The sequence below is a fragment of the Ochotona curzoniae genome, unplaced genomic scaffold, assembly GCF_017591425.1.
Source record: "Ochotona curzoniae isolate NIBS_2020 unplaced genomic scaffold, NIBS_Ocur_1.0 contig_883, whole genome shotgun sequence".
Taxonomy (NCBI): domain Eukaryota; kingdom Metazoa; phylum Chordata; class Mammalia; order Lagomorpha; family Ochotonidae; genus Ochotona; species Ochotona curzoniae.
The window spans coordinates 21,702,009-21,717,738 of NW_024466599.1; the positions used below are offsets into that span (position 1 = coordinate 21,702,009).

At 38.8% G+C, this 15,730-nt stretch overlaps 1 pseudogene; it reads right to left on the reverse strand.

The window, feature by feature from the left end:
• Positions 1 to 1,943: 1,943 nt before the first annotated feature.
• LOC121164621 lies at positions 1,944 to 11,106 on the reverse strand (annotated as a pseudogene).
• Between the last annotated feature and the right edge of the window lie 4,624 nt (positions 11,107 to 15,730).

The window sequence follows — 15,730 nt, forward strand, 5'->3', positions numbered from 1 at the left end:
CACCTCCCTGGGAGGAAGGAATGAGAGGGATGATAGCAGAGAGAATGGAGAAAAGTAGAAAAAAAAGAGGAAAGAAAATAAAAGCCAGATGAGGACATGAAATTCAGAGCTGCAAACCAAAGCAAACTTTTAAATAAGGCCCTGGGTCTGCATTGAACTTTTGACAATTATGGTTTGTCAGCATGGTAACTGATTCATAATTATTTTATGAGAATTTAGCAACTATATATGTAACAGGCACAGAGCAGTTGCAGAGCTGTTAATCCTGAATGTTTATTACCCACCATTCAATAAATAGCTTAATAAATCTAAAGAAGTCCAATTTATGAGGATGGTTACGGCATGCTATTCAAACTCTAAGCAATTACAATAAAATCGAGTCTATTGAGACTAAAGCAGTTTTTTTTTTAAATTGATATTTGGAGAATGGCTGAAATTTGACATCCCTTTGGGCTCTTCTTGGCTCTCTGGGCCACCACTGTAGGCCAGAGTAGGGTAGGGGTCAGAGACTATCTCTGGGGTATTTGTCTGCCAAAGAAATGAACTGAAACCAAGGCTTGGGATTATCATTTTCCATCATGTTAAGCAATCCAGGTTTCTGTTGGCCTTTATGAGGTATAGAGAAACTAGCCATGAACTTTGAGTGACATTTCAAGGCTCCCTGAATCTGCTATGGTCAAGTATGACAGGGCCCAGGATGGGTAGGTGTTAGGCATTTTCTAGATGGGGAATTGTTTGGGTACAGCCAGGGGCAGTGACTTTTCTTCTCATGGCTTCTCTCAAGGTCATGGACTTCTCTGCTAATTCCAAAGAGTTCATTGTGAGACACACTGAGGGTCCTAGTTAGAATCACAAAGAAAGACACAACCCACCAACTCCATCAGTCTCTCTCTCTCTCTCTCTCTCTCTCACTTACTTACCCCTGGACTCATGTTAAGGAATTGGAATTTTATCTTTTAAGTAGTAGTCAACTACCAATGTTTTTGTTTTTTTTTTTTTTTTTTATTGGAAAGGTGGATATACAGAGAGGAGAGACAGAGAGGAAGATCTTCCGTCCAATGATTCACTTCCTAAGTGAGCGCAACGGCCGATGCTATGCCGATCCGAAGCCAGGAGACTCTTCTGGGTCTCCCACGCGGGTGCAGGGTCCCAAAGCTTTGGGCCATCCTCGACTGCTTTCCCGGGCCACAGGCAGGGAGCTGGAAGGGAAGTGGGGCTGCCGGGATAGAACCGGCGCCCATATGGGATCCCGGGCGTGCAAGGCGAGGACCTTAAGCACTTGCGCCACCGTGCTGGGCCCCAATGTTTGTTTTTTTTTTTTTCTTTAATTGAGGAAAGCATTGCCAGATTTGTTTTAGAGCTGACACAACAGCTAATGCCAAGTAAGGAATATGTAAGATGGAAAGACTCTGAATCCTAAAAGTCCCAGGAGCAGCAACAGGGAGCTAGGACAGAAATGGAGTAAACCTGTACCTCAATACTGAAGACTAGTGTTACAAGCACTGGGTTAACCTGATGCACCATAACATCAGCTTCCACTCCATTCTTGGAAATACAGGACAGAAAGGAAAAGGGATTGAAACAAAAGCGCACAGTTGCATTTGAGGTACCTACAGGTTTTCTGGCAAATGGATAGTTACAAATATCAACTTGCACTTCGTAATGTAAATTCAGGCCTGGAGCTAGGAATTGGAAAGTCTTCAGACTAGAGGAATATACTGGAACCACAGAAACACATGGTGTCATTCTGAAACAAGAGTGGGGAAGACAACGAAGCCACATGATGAAAATCATGCAGAGAGGAGTAGAAATTCAGCATACAAACTCAAAGACAGAATCTAGAATCAAGGGAACAAGTAATAAAATGAAGGCCTGGCCAGGTGAAATGTGCCCTGAACACCAATGGAAAACAGGAAAAGCAAAACAGCTTTCTTGAGAACTCATCAAGTATTATTCACAAGGTGGTGGCTGTTGAAAACATTGAGTTCAGCCATTTTAATGATTCGGAGGAAACAGACGACATTGTGCCAAAGGTTGTAAGGGCTCCAAAGTCCTGAAAAGAGAATAAAGCAAACACTGAAAACTCTAAATGAGAATTGCAGCAGAAAGGGCTTGGGCTTCCTGGGACAGTACAGTCCTGTTTATGGTCCCTCACTGAATCAAAGCCTTCCTATGCCCTCATATCTTCCTGTCACTGATCTGGGGCCTTTGAAGGAAAAAGAAAGATGTAAGTATTGCCCTAGATGCACTCACAGCTTCTAAGACAGGCAGATACAAACTCCAAGATGAAACCGAGCATAGCTCAGCAGAACAAAGAGAAACTTCCTGTAGAGATGCATGAATATGTGTCTCTTCCCTCCTGCTCATTCTTCCCATTACATGAGTGAATGAATGAGTGAATTTTAAATTAAGGAAATGCAGGAGTTTTCAATGATTAAAGAGTGGGACCAGCTTTGGGGTGCTGCAGGTTAAGGTACCACCTGGGATGTGGACAGCCTACAATAAGGTGCCATTTTAAGCTGCTCCACTTGCAGTCCAATCTCCTGTTAACACATCTAGAAAGGCGACAGACACTGGCCCAGGAAGTCTGGGCCCTGTCACCCATGTGGGAAACACGGACCAAGTCCCATACTCAAGGCTTTGGATTGGTCCAGTCATGACTATTACAGACATTTGGGAAACGAACCAAGAGATCTTTTTCTCCTTCTATTCCCTGTGTCTCTATTTCGTTCTGCCTTTTGAATAAACAAATAAATCTATTTTAGAACAAAGGCATTTGGGGCTTGCACTGTGACATAGTAGGGTGGCCTCTGCCTGTGGTGTCAGCATCACATTCATGATTCTCAGCTGCTCCACTTCTTCTTCTTTTTAAAGGTTTATTTATTTTTATTGGAAAGGCATATAAAATAAAAATGAATAAATCATTTTAAAAGGAGTTATCCAGGTGGGAAAATACAGGATTCATTCTATAGAGTGGTAACAGTACATGCAAAAAATAAAGACCCAGAAGAGAGGGTATTTGGGGAACCACAGATTTTGGAATCAAGAAGAAAGTTGAGGATTGTCAACTGATAGAGTCAAAGGCAGACAGGGACAAGAACATTAATGGCTACTGGTGCCACACTCTAGGCTAAGAACTTGGTCTTGAAGTTACCAGTAGAGAGGAAAGACAAAGAAGACTTGGTTTTTGAAATAACTTCAATTTCAACTTGTCTCTTTATTGACTTATTTTTTCCTGTTTCTTTGGCTTAGCTTATTCATTTATTTCTAGTTTAAAAATGAGTACTTGGTCCCTTATTTTTCATTGCCTTTCTTTAATAATTAAGTACAGCTTTTATTGTGTCTCATATGATTTTTGTATGAGGTTTTATATTTTTCATTGGTGTCTGGATAGTAAGTAATCTCTTCTAATGTTCTCTTTGAGATCAGTGAAATGGAAATCTAAAAAATAGATAGGATAAATAAATTAAAAATCTGATCCTTTGAGAAAATGAGAACAGCTCTGCTTCTTACAAGCCTAATTAAGGGCAATGAAAGAGCACACATAGGCAAGATTAAAAAGGAGAGATAGACCATCTTTACATGCTTGAATTGAATAGTAGCAAGGTTTCAAATGAAGTGGTAATGGACTAGCTCCAAATAAATCACATCCTATAAAACAGATTTTAGAAGAAATGGAAATCTTGATTCAATCAATTACGAGAGAAGAAACAGAAAAGCTAATTAGTGAGCTAGCATTAAAATGTCACCACACCTCAAAGATGAGTTACTTAACAACTTCAGACCAAAAACAATGATGTTAATTCATGATTTAAGATGATACAGTTACAGAAACCTTCCCATATAAACCTAATAACCCTGTCCAATAAAGAGAACCATAAGTCAGTTTCATTTATTCCCATGAGCACAAAAACCTAAATAAAATAAAGGAAACAACATCTTACTCTAATCTAAAGAATAATATATTATGATTAAGTAGATTTTATAGTAGGAGTTCTTCAGGGAGAGAAACTATCAAAATAATTTATTATACCAGTATTCCAATATATATCAACTATGTAAACACATTCCATACGGCCTGGCATGATGACTTGATAGCTAAATCTGCAACTTGCAAGTGCCAGTATTTCATATGGGCGTCAGTTTGTGTCCCAGCTGCTCCAGCACATCCAGCTCCCTGCTTACACTGTGGGAAAGCAGAGAAGGATGGCCCAAAGCCTTGGGATCCTGCACCCACATGGGAGATCCAGAAGAAGCTCTTGGTTCCTGGCTTGTTTCAACTCAGCTCTAGTCATTGAAGCCATCTGGGGAGTGAACCAGAAGATGGAAGATCTTGCTCTCTGTCTCTCCTTCTCTCTATGAATCTGATTTGCCTTTCCAATAAAAATTTTAAAATCTTTTTTAAAATCCCATAAATAGGTATCATATAAACACATGCACATATAGGTCACCTGTTCACATCTATTATATAGGCATTATATGCTTATATATGTGTGAATATGTAGTTAATCTATGCAATTGTATCTCTGTGTGTCATACTGGAAGACTACAATATAAAGTTAAGGAGATTTTACCATGAAAAGTACTTATCTAGAATAAATAAAATAAAATAGACATGCTTGATTATATACAAATTAGCTTTCTATGAAAATACATTTTTAAATAAAATTTCAGACTATGAAAATGTATTTGTGAAAATAGTAGGAATCTCCAAAAGCTCTTGCCACCATAAAGACAATGTCAACATCAACAGAATTGTCAGAATTAATTTTTTAAAACTTTGGAAATTAGCCAAAGGCTTACAAGAAGCTGGGGCACATTTATTCAAAAAAGGAGACTCATTTTTGGCAAGCGTTAGTGCATGATAACTTCTCTATTCCTATCTCCCTTTCTCTCAGGGAAGAATCACAAAACTCAACATCCTGAGGTCACACTGAAAACCAATAACCCCACAGCCAGCAGAGCAACCCCATTGAAAACTATAAACAGTAAAACAAAGTCATCAGGGGAATTAACATGTTACATAACAAAATAGCTATTTAATATAAAAGGAGACAGTATTGGTGAAAAGTTTTTTTTAAAATACCATGTGGACTCTGGTTTGAGTCCCAGCTGCTCCACTTCCTAACCAGATCCCTGAAGATGATCTGGGAAAGCAGCAGAGGATGGCCCAAGGCTTTGGGCTTCTGTACCAGTGTGGGAGATCCAAGACCTGGCTTTGGACCAGTCCAGTTCTGGTCATAGTGGACATTTGGGGAGTGACCCAATGGATAAAAGATCTCACTCCCGGGCCCAGCGCGGTGGCGCAAGTGCTTAAGGTCCTCGCCTTGCACGCCCGGGATCCCATATGGGCACTGGTTCTATCCCGGCAGCCCTGCTTCCCTTCCAGCTCCCTGCCTGTGGCCCGGGAAAGCAGTTGAGGACGGCCCAAAGCTTTGGGACCCTGCACCCGCGTGGGAGACCCAGAAGAGTCTCCTGGCTTCGGATCGACATAGCATCGGCCGTTGCGCTCACTTGGGGAGTGAATCATCGGACGGAAGATCTTCCTCTCTGTCTCTCCTCCTCTCTGTATATCCACCTTTCCAATAAAAAAATAATAAAAATAAATCTTTAAAAAAAATCTCTCTTTCTTTGTCTCTCCCTTTCTCTCTCTGTAACTCTGGCTTTCAAATAAGATAAATCTTTAAAAATATACCTAAGATATGCACAAAACAGAGAGTATAATGGCTGATGTAAATCATATCTCATTTGTAATTACATTGAATGAAAAAGGATGAGACACTAAATGTAAATGAATATACTCTGTTCAAAAGACAGAGATTGGTAGAACAGATGCTTAAAAAAAAGGTTTTCTAATTACATGATGAATTAAAAGGAAAAACAGAGAATTTAATGACAATAATTGGAGTCTTTAGTACTCTGCTTTCCATAATCAATAGAACTACTCATAAAGTCAAGGGAACAGAAGTTTTGGACAATACTAAGCCAACCTAGCCTCACAGATGTCTACAAAACATTCCACCCAACAAGAGGCTACACATTCTTACCAAGTGCACATGGAACATGCTCAGGACTGATGACATATAAGGCCACAAGCAAGCTTCAATACACTTGAAAAGATTTAGACCATTCAAAGAAACTTCTCTATCCACAATGGAAGGAAATTAACAAATATCTGGAAATCAGACAATAGATTAATCAACAGTCAATGAATCAAAGTAACAAAGGAAATTAAAATTACTTTAAGAAAAAAATGAAAGGGAAAACACAGGTTACTAAGATTTATGGGATACAATAAAGAAGTGCTTAGGGAAAATGTATCACCATGAAGTGATGTGTAATATAAAAAAAAGATATCAAAACAACATCTACACTTTAAAAAAACTAAAAACTGAAAAGTAAGCCAAATGAAAATTGAACACATGGAAGGAAACAAAGATTGGAATAAAAATAACGGAAACACTTAAAGAAGACAGAAAAAAATCAATGATAATAAAAAGTTGATTCTTTCAAGGAAAGTCAACAAAACAGATTTCCATCTAACAAGACAGATCAAAAGAAAAAGAAAGAAAACTCAAACACAATTAGGAGTGAAAATTAGATACAATTATTGATTTGGAGAAACAGGATAACCAGAAAATATTAATAACAATTTTAAGCCATATAGTCTATTGCTATAATAAAACTTGTAAGGATGGACAATTTGAAAGGAAATTGATTTACTTCTCAGTTTTGGAGGCTGAAAGCCCAACACTATGGTGCAGCCCCAGGAAACACCTCCCTGACTACATCACCTCATGGCCACTGGCCTTGTGGCAGGGGCACACAGCAGAACTGATCACACAGGAAGACAAAACTGAGAAATCAGACAGGAAGCCTGAGAGACTGAGGGAGTAGCCAGGCTTGTCTCACAATTACCCTCCCATATAAACTAACCCACACTCACATGAACTGTCCTAATCCCTTCCAATGGCATGTGCCTAATGTTCAACAGATCCCCACTGGACCCCACCCTTAAAGCTTCCATTCTCCTTCCCAGTATCTCCACCATGATGACAAAGCTTTCAACACACAAACTCTTAGGGAACAAGCCACATCCAAACCACGGCAGAAACAGAGTAATTAACTTTAAGTAGCATATTTCTAGAAAGATATACAGTTTGGATAAGACAAAAAGAAATACAAAATCTGAATTGACCATAAATAACTAAAGACACTGAATTGGTAATGAAAAACTTTCCACCAAAACCAAGTCCAGACCAAATGGCTTCACTGAAGAAATCAAGAAAATTTTAAAGAATTAATATTACCCCTTCATCAACTTTTCCAAAAATACAAGAGGGGTGCCATTTACCCAATCATTCTAAGAGACCCATATGAAGACTACCCGGTGTACTTGACTATGAGAGAAATATGGTGGCTATTGGATTAAAATGATCATTAGACCCACTCAAATACCCTGCAGGACTGACACTATGTGCCACAGAACATGTGATGCGACTGGCTCAGGGATTTCCAGGGCACAAGGCTACCTCTACACACATAGCTCTCAACCTCTCAACATCACAGCCAACACTTCCAAATATAGCTTAAACTCTCTTTAAAGAAGACACTTCTTGATGATGCCCCAGTATTGAACCCAGGCATAAGAAGGGAGACTTCTCTAAACTCTGAAAATAGTCTCCAGTTACAGATGCTGCTCTCAGTCACTTGGTCATCTGTGTCTGGCTCATGCCAGGTTCTGTCCACTTTCCATCTTGGAAGAACAATGCCAAAAGGATTTTGACTCATCTCTCATGTGAAATGGACAAGAAAGGAAAAGTTGCTTCTCAGCAAGTTGGTTAATCATCATAAAACTCGACCACAAAAATTGGCTGCAAGGGTGGGATTCAAACCAATGAGTTCCAAGCACAACAAAGACAGACTAATATCCCTGTTGAATATAGAGACAATTTCCCACTGGAAGTGCTACCAGACTGAATGCAGCACTACAAAAGAAGGATGACACACAAGAATGTAACATTGGCTTAACATACAAAAAGCAATGTAATTGCTATATTAATAAGAAAAAGGACAAAGGCTACCATGATTTGCTTCAGAGGTTCAAAATAAAACACTTGGAAAAAACCCAAAATCCTACAAAAATGATTGAAAATGCTCAAGTAACAAATTGGTAACAGAAGGAAACTTCCTCAGTCTTACAAATGACATCTACAATAATCCGTATCTAGCACACTTCATACTGAAGACATGAAATCTCTCCTCTGACATCAAACAAGGTAAGGATGTTTGCCTTTACCGCTTCTATTTTATGGGATATAATTAGGATTCCAGGAATAAACCCTTCAATTTTTAGTAGATTTTTAATAAGGGCACCAAAACCGAAGTGTGGGAAAAATGGTCATTTCAACAAGTGATCCTGGGAACATTGGACATTCACAAGCAAAATAATGATGCTGCAATCCTACCTAATAACATGAACACAAAAATTAACTCACAGTGGCTCTAAGTGCTAGAGCTGTTGGTACCTTAAAAAAATCATGGTATCTATCTTCATGATCCTGAGTGAAATAATACTTTATGATATCAAAAGCACAGCCAGCCAGAGAATAAATGGATATATCAGAGTTCAACAAAATGATGAACCTCAGTACTTCAAATGTCATCCACAAGAAAGGAAACCTAAAATACAAGGTGAGAAAAACATTCACATTCATGAGTCTAGTGTCCATAATCTAAAGCACCATTACAACCAATAATATAGACTAATAACTCAATTTAATTGTAGACAAGAATATTTGGACATCTTTTTCAAGGAAGATATACAAATGACCAATAATGATACTCAGCATCATTAGTTACTAGGAAAATGCAAAACATAAATCAAATCTGCAATTTAATACGAGTAAAGTGAACACCAATTAGATCATTAATTTCTTTAGATATTCTCATTAAACTTTGCTGTAATGGGTCAAAAAATTCTATGACAGAGTTTGGGCCAGAGTTTTTCCATTATGCAATACTGATTTTAGTAACTAATGATTTAAACCTGTCACACACACACACACAAGACACATACATACTAACTGTCCATAAATCATTGTTTCTTCCTGTGGCTTTATGATTTATTGTTATTAGCCAATCTTTGATTATTTTTAAAGCTTATTTATTTTATTTTCAAGGTCAGAGTTATAAAGATCTGGGGAGAGACAGAGAGAGAGCTTCTATCCATTGGTTCAGTCCCTAGATGGCCGCAAAGGATTACACTAAGGCAGGTGGATGTCAGAAGCCAGAAGCTTCATCTAGGTCTCCCAAATAGGTGGAAGGATTCCAAACACTTGGGCCAGCCTCTGCTTCTTTTCTCAGGCCATTAGCAGGGAGCTAGACTGGAAGTGGAGCTGCCAGGAAACAGACCAGTTCCCAAATGGCATGCCAGTGTCGCAGGTAATGGTTTTGCCTGCTATGCCCCAATGCCAGTCCCAAGCCCTCTTTTACTATTAAACCTGAATGGGCACAGACACACATGTTCTGAGACTGTTCTCTCATCACTGATTAAGACTGGGGAAATACATCTGTCTCCCTGCTTGTGATCTGGGAAAGCAGCAGAGGATGGTCCAAAGCCTTGGGACCCTGCACCTATGTGGGAGACCAGGACAAAGCTCCTTGTTTCAGATCATCTCAGCTCTGGCTGTTATGGCCACTGGAGGAGTGAACCAGGTGATGGAAAATCTTTATCTCTGTATCTCCTTTACTCTGTAAATCTGCCTTTCCAATTGAAGTAAATAAATAAACCTTCAAAAAAAAAAAAGGCCAGGGAAGGTGGTATTAGAGATAATATTCATTTAGCTATCTGAGCTTTCTGGCATGACTTAATGAGCTTGCCAGCCCCGCACTAGGTTGATCATACACAGGTTATGTATGCGTACCACCAGAGAGGGGAGTGTCAGATAAACACTCTACACATCTGTACTTTCCAGAACCATGCCACAAGTACAGTATCACTAGATTTCAAGATTTTAAGATCTTTCAACTTCCTACCAAAATGATCAGTTGAGCCAAAAGGATCAATGTTTTTCTTTGGACCAGTAAGCTTGCCAGCAATCTGAGCTGTATCTGACAATCCAGTACAGGGGCATAGCCAGAACTGGTTTGGCCTGGATTTAGTCCGGGAGAATCACCAGAGTACTGAAGCCAGCAACTCCTATTGGACGATTGTTTCTGCTGTCACTAGCAATGTTGCCACAACAGATATCTTTGAGAGATACTTTCCTGACACTGAAGCCCACATTATCCCTAGAGAGATTATCACTCAAACCATCATGGTGCATTTCAACAGCCTTGACTGCAGCTATCACGTTGACTCGATGAGGTTATCCTCATGCCAGGTTTGAGGACACTTGTCTCCACTTGACCCACGGGAATAGTACCGATGCCATCAATTTTGTAGATGTTCAGAGGGAACAGATGCAAAGGCTGCTCAGTTGGACAACTTGGTTGGAGGATACAATCCAGAGCTTCAAGCGGTGTGGTTCTACTGGCCTTGCCAACTTTGCAGGTGGCTCACCAACCTCAAACCAAGGTTCATTAGTCCTTGGCTCTAACACATTGTCAGCATTCCAATCAGACATGGATATAAATGCTACTGTGTTAGGGTTGTTGCCAATTTTCTAAATTAGGTGCTGACATCCGTAATGATTTGCTCATATCTCTTTCAGCTAAAGGGTGTCTCAGTGGAATATATTTTGTTCATGCCAACAATTAGTTGTTTTATACCAAGGATGTAAGCCAGAAGTACATGTTCACGGTTTTCTCACTCTTGGAGAAGCCAGCTTCAAATTCACTGACACTAACAACAACAATCAAGACAGCAGAGTCAGCCTGCGATGTGTCTTTCTTCATGTTTGTGATAAAGTCTGTGTCCTAGAGAATTAGTAATAGTTACAAAATACTTGGTCTCAAATGTTCATAGGAAGATGTCAATGGTGCTACCATGTTGATGCCTGTTTTCAGGTTGTCCAAGATCCAGGCATATTTAAAGGAACCCTTTTCAATATCAACAGTCTCATTCTCCAAGCTTTCAGTGGTTCTTCTGTCGGTGCCACCAAATTAAACAGAGAGTAGTTGTGTACATGGCCAAGTCTACATACCCAATAGCAAGATGTTGGTGTGAGTCTTTTCCTTTATTATTTAACAGTGTTTTTTTTTTTTCACTAAGTCTATGTGCTGGAAGCAAACCCCCTAAATGAGATAAAGTCCATTATGGCTTTATAATTAAAAAATAGAAGGCAACTGGAAAAAGATGGTCAGTGCAAGCATGGAGAAATTGGAACTCTTCATACACTGCTAAAAAAAATGACAAATTGTGCAGCAACTTGGAAAATGGCTACTTGGCAGTTTCTTAAAAGTTATACATGGATTACTTCTCAGTCTTTTGGCTAAGATCAAGTGTAAAAGTTACACATGGACTTATACATCCTGTGATACGTAACAAGATAACCGAGAGCCTTTATTTGCACAAAACTTAAACAAATAGTTACAGCAGCAGTATTCAAAACAGATTCAACATAGAAGCATCTAAGTGTCCATCAGCTGGTGAGCAGAGAAACAAAAGATGGTATTTCCATGCAGTGAAAGGAATGAGTAGGAATGAATATTTGATATATACTATAGCATGAATGAATCATGAAAATATTATGCTAAGTCAATGTAGCATTAAAGCAAAGTCATATAATATATGATTCCATTTCTATGAAGGAGCAAGAACAGGAAAAAATGATGGAGACAGAAAGAAAACTTGTGATTTTCTGTGATTGGGGAAAGGGAAGAATGGGGAATAACCACGATTTATAGCTTTTCTTCAGGATAATAAGCATATTTCCTAGAATGAGTGGTGAAGGTTGCACAACCTTGTTCATATTCTAAAATTTAATGAATAACATATTTAAAAATGTACATTTTATAATATGTGAATTATATCCCAATAAAAATTCAGTTTACATATTTTGGCAAATATATATGCATATATAAGGTAATAAACAATGATTTATAAAAAATATTCATAATACAGATAGTTAGCTGCTAAAGGGTTAATTTCTATATACAGAGTGACTAAACTGCTGAGAAGACTAACACACAATAAACGCAGAAAATTACATCAAAGTACAATTTGTAAAAAGACTTACACAAATGGCATGGAATACGTTCAATTCACTGACAGTCATAGAAATCCAAATTAAAGTAACAATGAGAGATCTTTTTGTACCCGCCAGACTGGCAAAAATCAAAAGGAACCATCTCGTCTATTGTTGGCAGGAATATGGGGAATAAAGTGTGCTCTCAAACACTGTTGGTTAGGATAGTCATGTCGTTGCAGCTATTCTGGAAGTGAGCACGTATTACCCATTAATATTCAAAGCATATATATGCTCTCTGAATATGTCCCACATAAACAATATTGACAGTTTCTAAAGAAGTAGATAATATAGGCATATATTGTTATTAAATTGGTTACTGATGTTTGTGGTAGCCACAAAGTGAATAGACTGTGCACAGAACATTATTTGTGGCCATAATATCACATATTATTATAAGACTGTATATGATATGATATATTATAACATTATAATAATGTTGTATATTATAATCATATTATATTATAATAAAATATTATGTGATCATAATAAAATATCAAGTGGAAAACTATGAGAGGATTTGCCCAAAAAAGTCCACGGATTTTATTAGACAAGAAAAGAAAAATGCAAAAAGCATTCCAGGGGGAAAAGTTTCTTCCAAAAGTTCATGAAAAATGGATATTATTTTTAAAAAAATTGGAGGGACATCCAAGATAGCTGGATCATGGAAAAACTGACTGATTTCAGCCACATAAAGATGCCAGAAAACAAAGAAAGGTCCACATTCATAAGGAAGTGTTGGGGAAATTACAGTGGAGACTGGAGTAAGAAAGAAAACCCATCTGTACACTGCCTATAAGAAACACATTTTGGGCCCAGCGCAGTGGCCTAGCAGCTAAAGTCCTCACCTAGAACACGCCGGGATCCCATATGGGCGCCGGTTCTTATCCCAGCAGCTCCACTTCCCATCCCGCTCCCTGCTTGTGGCCTGGGAATGCAGTCAAGGATGGCCCAAAGCCTTGGGACCCTGCACCAGCATGGGAGACCCAGAGGAGCTCCTGGCTCCTGGCTTCGGATTGGTTCAGCTCCAGCTGTTGCAGTCACTTGGGGGAGTGAACTATTGGGCAGAAGATCTTCCTCCCTGTCTCTCTTCCTCTCTGTTTATCTATCCGCCTTTCCAATAAAAATAAAATAAATCTTAAAAAAAAAAAAAAAAAGAAAAGCATCAAGTCTGACTCCAGGAACCTAGAGTTTCCTACAGACTGGGGAGGATCATCACAGACAACTTGTTACTATGAAGTACACAAAGCCTTGGTGCTATTCACGAGTGGGTAGGGTATTTAGGTACTGAGAGCTCAGCCTAGGGAGCTGGATCACGGCACAGAGAAAGGCTGAGACTAAACCTACCAGGCAACGGGATTATCACCTCTCCAACATTGACAATGGAGATCTATCACACCCATGTTGGCTGTCATTCCAGACTCTCACCCAACCCACAAACACTGGACAGACCTCCCTGGCCCCAACCAGCATAGACCTCTGACTATCTGCTAAAGGTACAGGCATTCCAGGAAGGGATAATGGCACATCTCCAAGAGCAAAACTTTTAGAGGAGATACCAATAAATGTTTACCAAGACACATATTTTAAAAGGAGAAATGCAATAAACATGAGCCAGGAACACCATACTACACCATATTACACTATAGGGGTTGGCATTGTGGTGTGGCAGGTCAAGAAGAGATCTGAAAGGCTGGCATCCCATCTGGGCGATGGTTCATGTCCTGTCTGCTCCATCTGTGATCCAATTCACTTCCAACGGCCTGGGGTAAAAGCTGTGGAAGAAGGCCCAAGTGTTTGTGCCCCTGCTACCTCTGGAGGAGACCTAGAAGAAGCTCCCAGTTCCTGCCTTAAGCCTAGCTCAGTCATGGCCATTGTGGCCATCTGGAAATTGAACCAGTAAATGGAAGATCTGTCTCTGTCTTTCCTTCCCTCTCTGTAATTCTGATTTTCAAATAAATAGATAAATTGCAAATATGAGATTAGGAATTCAAAACAATTCTTTTAAGATTACTCAAACACAAAAAAAGCAATTACAAGTGTTAAAGAAGTCCATACATGCATATAAAAGAAATTTGGCAAAAAATAGACATACTAAAGGAAAATCACATTGAAATATTAGATATGGAGAAATCAATATTTCAAATGTTAAAAAATAGTGGGAAATTTTAACAGATTCAGGGAGATAGAAGAAAGAATATCTGAGCTAGAAATAAAATCTTTGGAAATATCTTAGACAACAAAAAACTTAAAAAGGAGAAAACAATATCTGAGATCCATGGGACAGAATCAAATATACATGTTTTAGGAATCCCTGAAGCAATGGAAAAGCAGAATAATTTATAATGTTCAGTGAGATAGCAGAAATTTGCCTGGATTTAAAGAAAGATAGTGACAACCCAAGACAGGAAATATGCAAAATTCCTAATAGACACATTAAGAAAAAAGTTTCACCACAACACATTATTATAAAAGTTTCAAAAATAAAACTTGAAGAAAATGCCTTAATATGTACAAGAGACATGTGCCAGATTATATTTAAAGGAACTCTGATTAGATTGATAGTTGATCTCTCATCAGAAACCCTACAGGCAGGCCTGATACAATAGCAAAGTGGGTTAAAGACCTCGCCTTGAACACGCCAGGATCCAATAGGGTTGCCAGTTCTAATCCCAACAGCCCCGCTTCCCATCCAACTCCCTGCCTGTGGCCTGAGAATGCAGTTGACGGCCCAAAGCCTTGGGACCCTGCACCGGCATGGGAGACCTGGAAGAGGCTCCTGGCTTCAGATTGGCTCAGCTCCAGCCATTGCAGCTGCTTGGGAAAGTGAACCATTGGATGGAGGATCTTCCTCTCTATCTCTCCTCCTCTCTGCATATACGCCTTTCCAATAAAAATAAATAAACCTTTAAAAAAAAGAAAAGAAAAGAAACCCTACAGGCTTGGAAAGAAAGATTTCTAGCTCCACTCCTAAAAGAAAAAAAAAAAACCTGTCAACCCAAGACATACCCAACAAAGCTCTCATTTACAAATGAAAGTGAAATAACTGTTCCAAAACAAACAGAATTGAAATAATTTGTCACTTCTCAGCCAGCCTTACAAATTATGCTTAAGAATGTGTGTAACACATAACAGAGAAAGACGACCAAGAAAAGCTATTAAAAAAGATAAAGAATGTTATTGTGTAATTGTCTAAGGGATCAATTCTACAGGAAAATGTGCTTATAACATAAGTGGATATACACACAACAACTTAGGAAATCTGGAAGAAATTGATTTCTGAACATACACAATTTACAAAAATTGAGGTACAAAGACACAGAAGAAATGAATAGATCAATAACCAAGGCTAAGATTGAATCATTAACAAAGAGCCTCCAAAACAAAGAAAAGTCAAGGACTCGATTGCTTGACTGCTAACTTCTACTACATTTTTAAAGAAAAATTAAGCCAAATACTTCTTAAATTCTTCAAAACCACCAAAAGGGAGGGAACTCTTCCAAACTCATTTTATCTTAATTCTAAAATCAAAGATACAA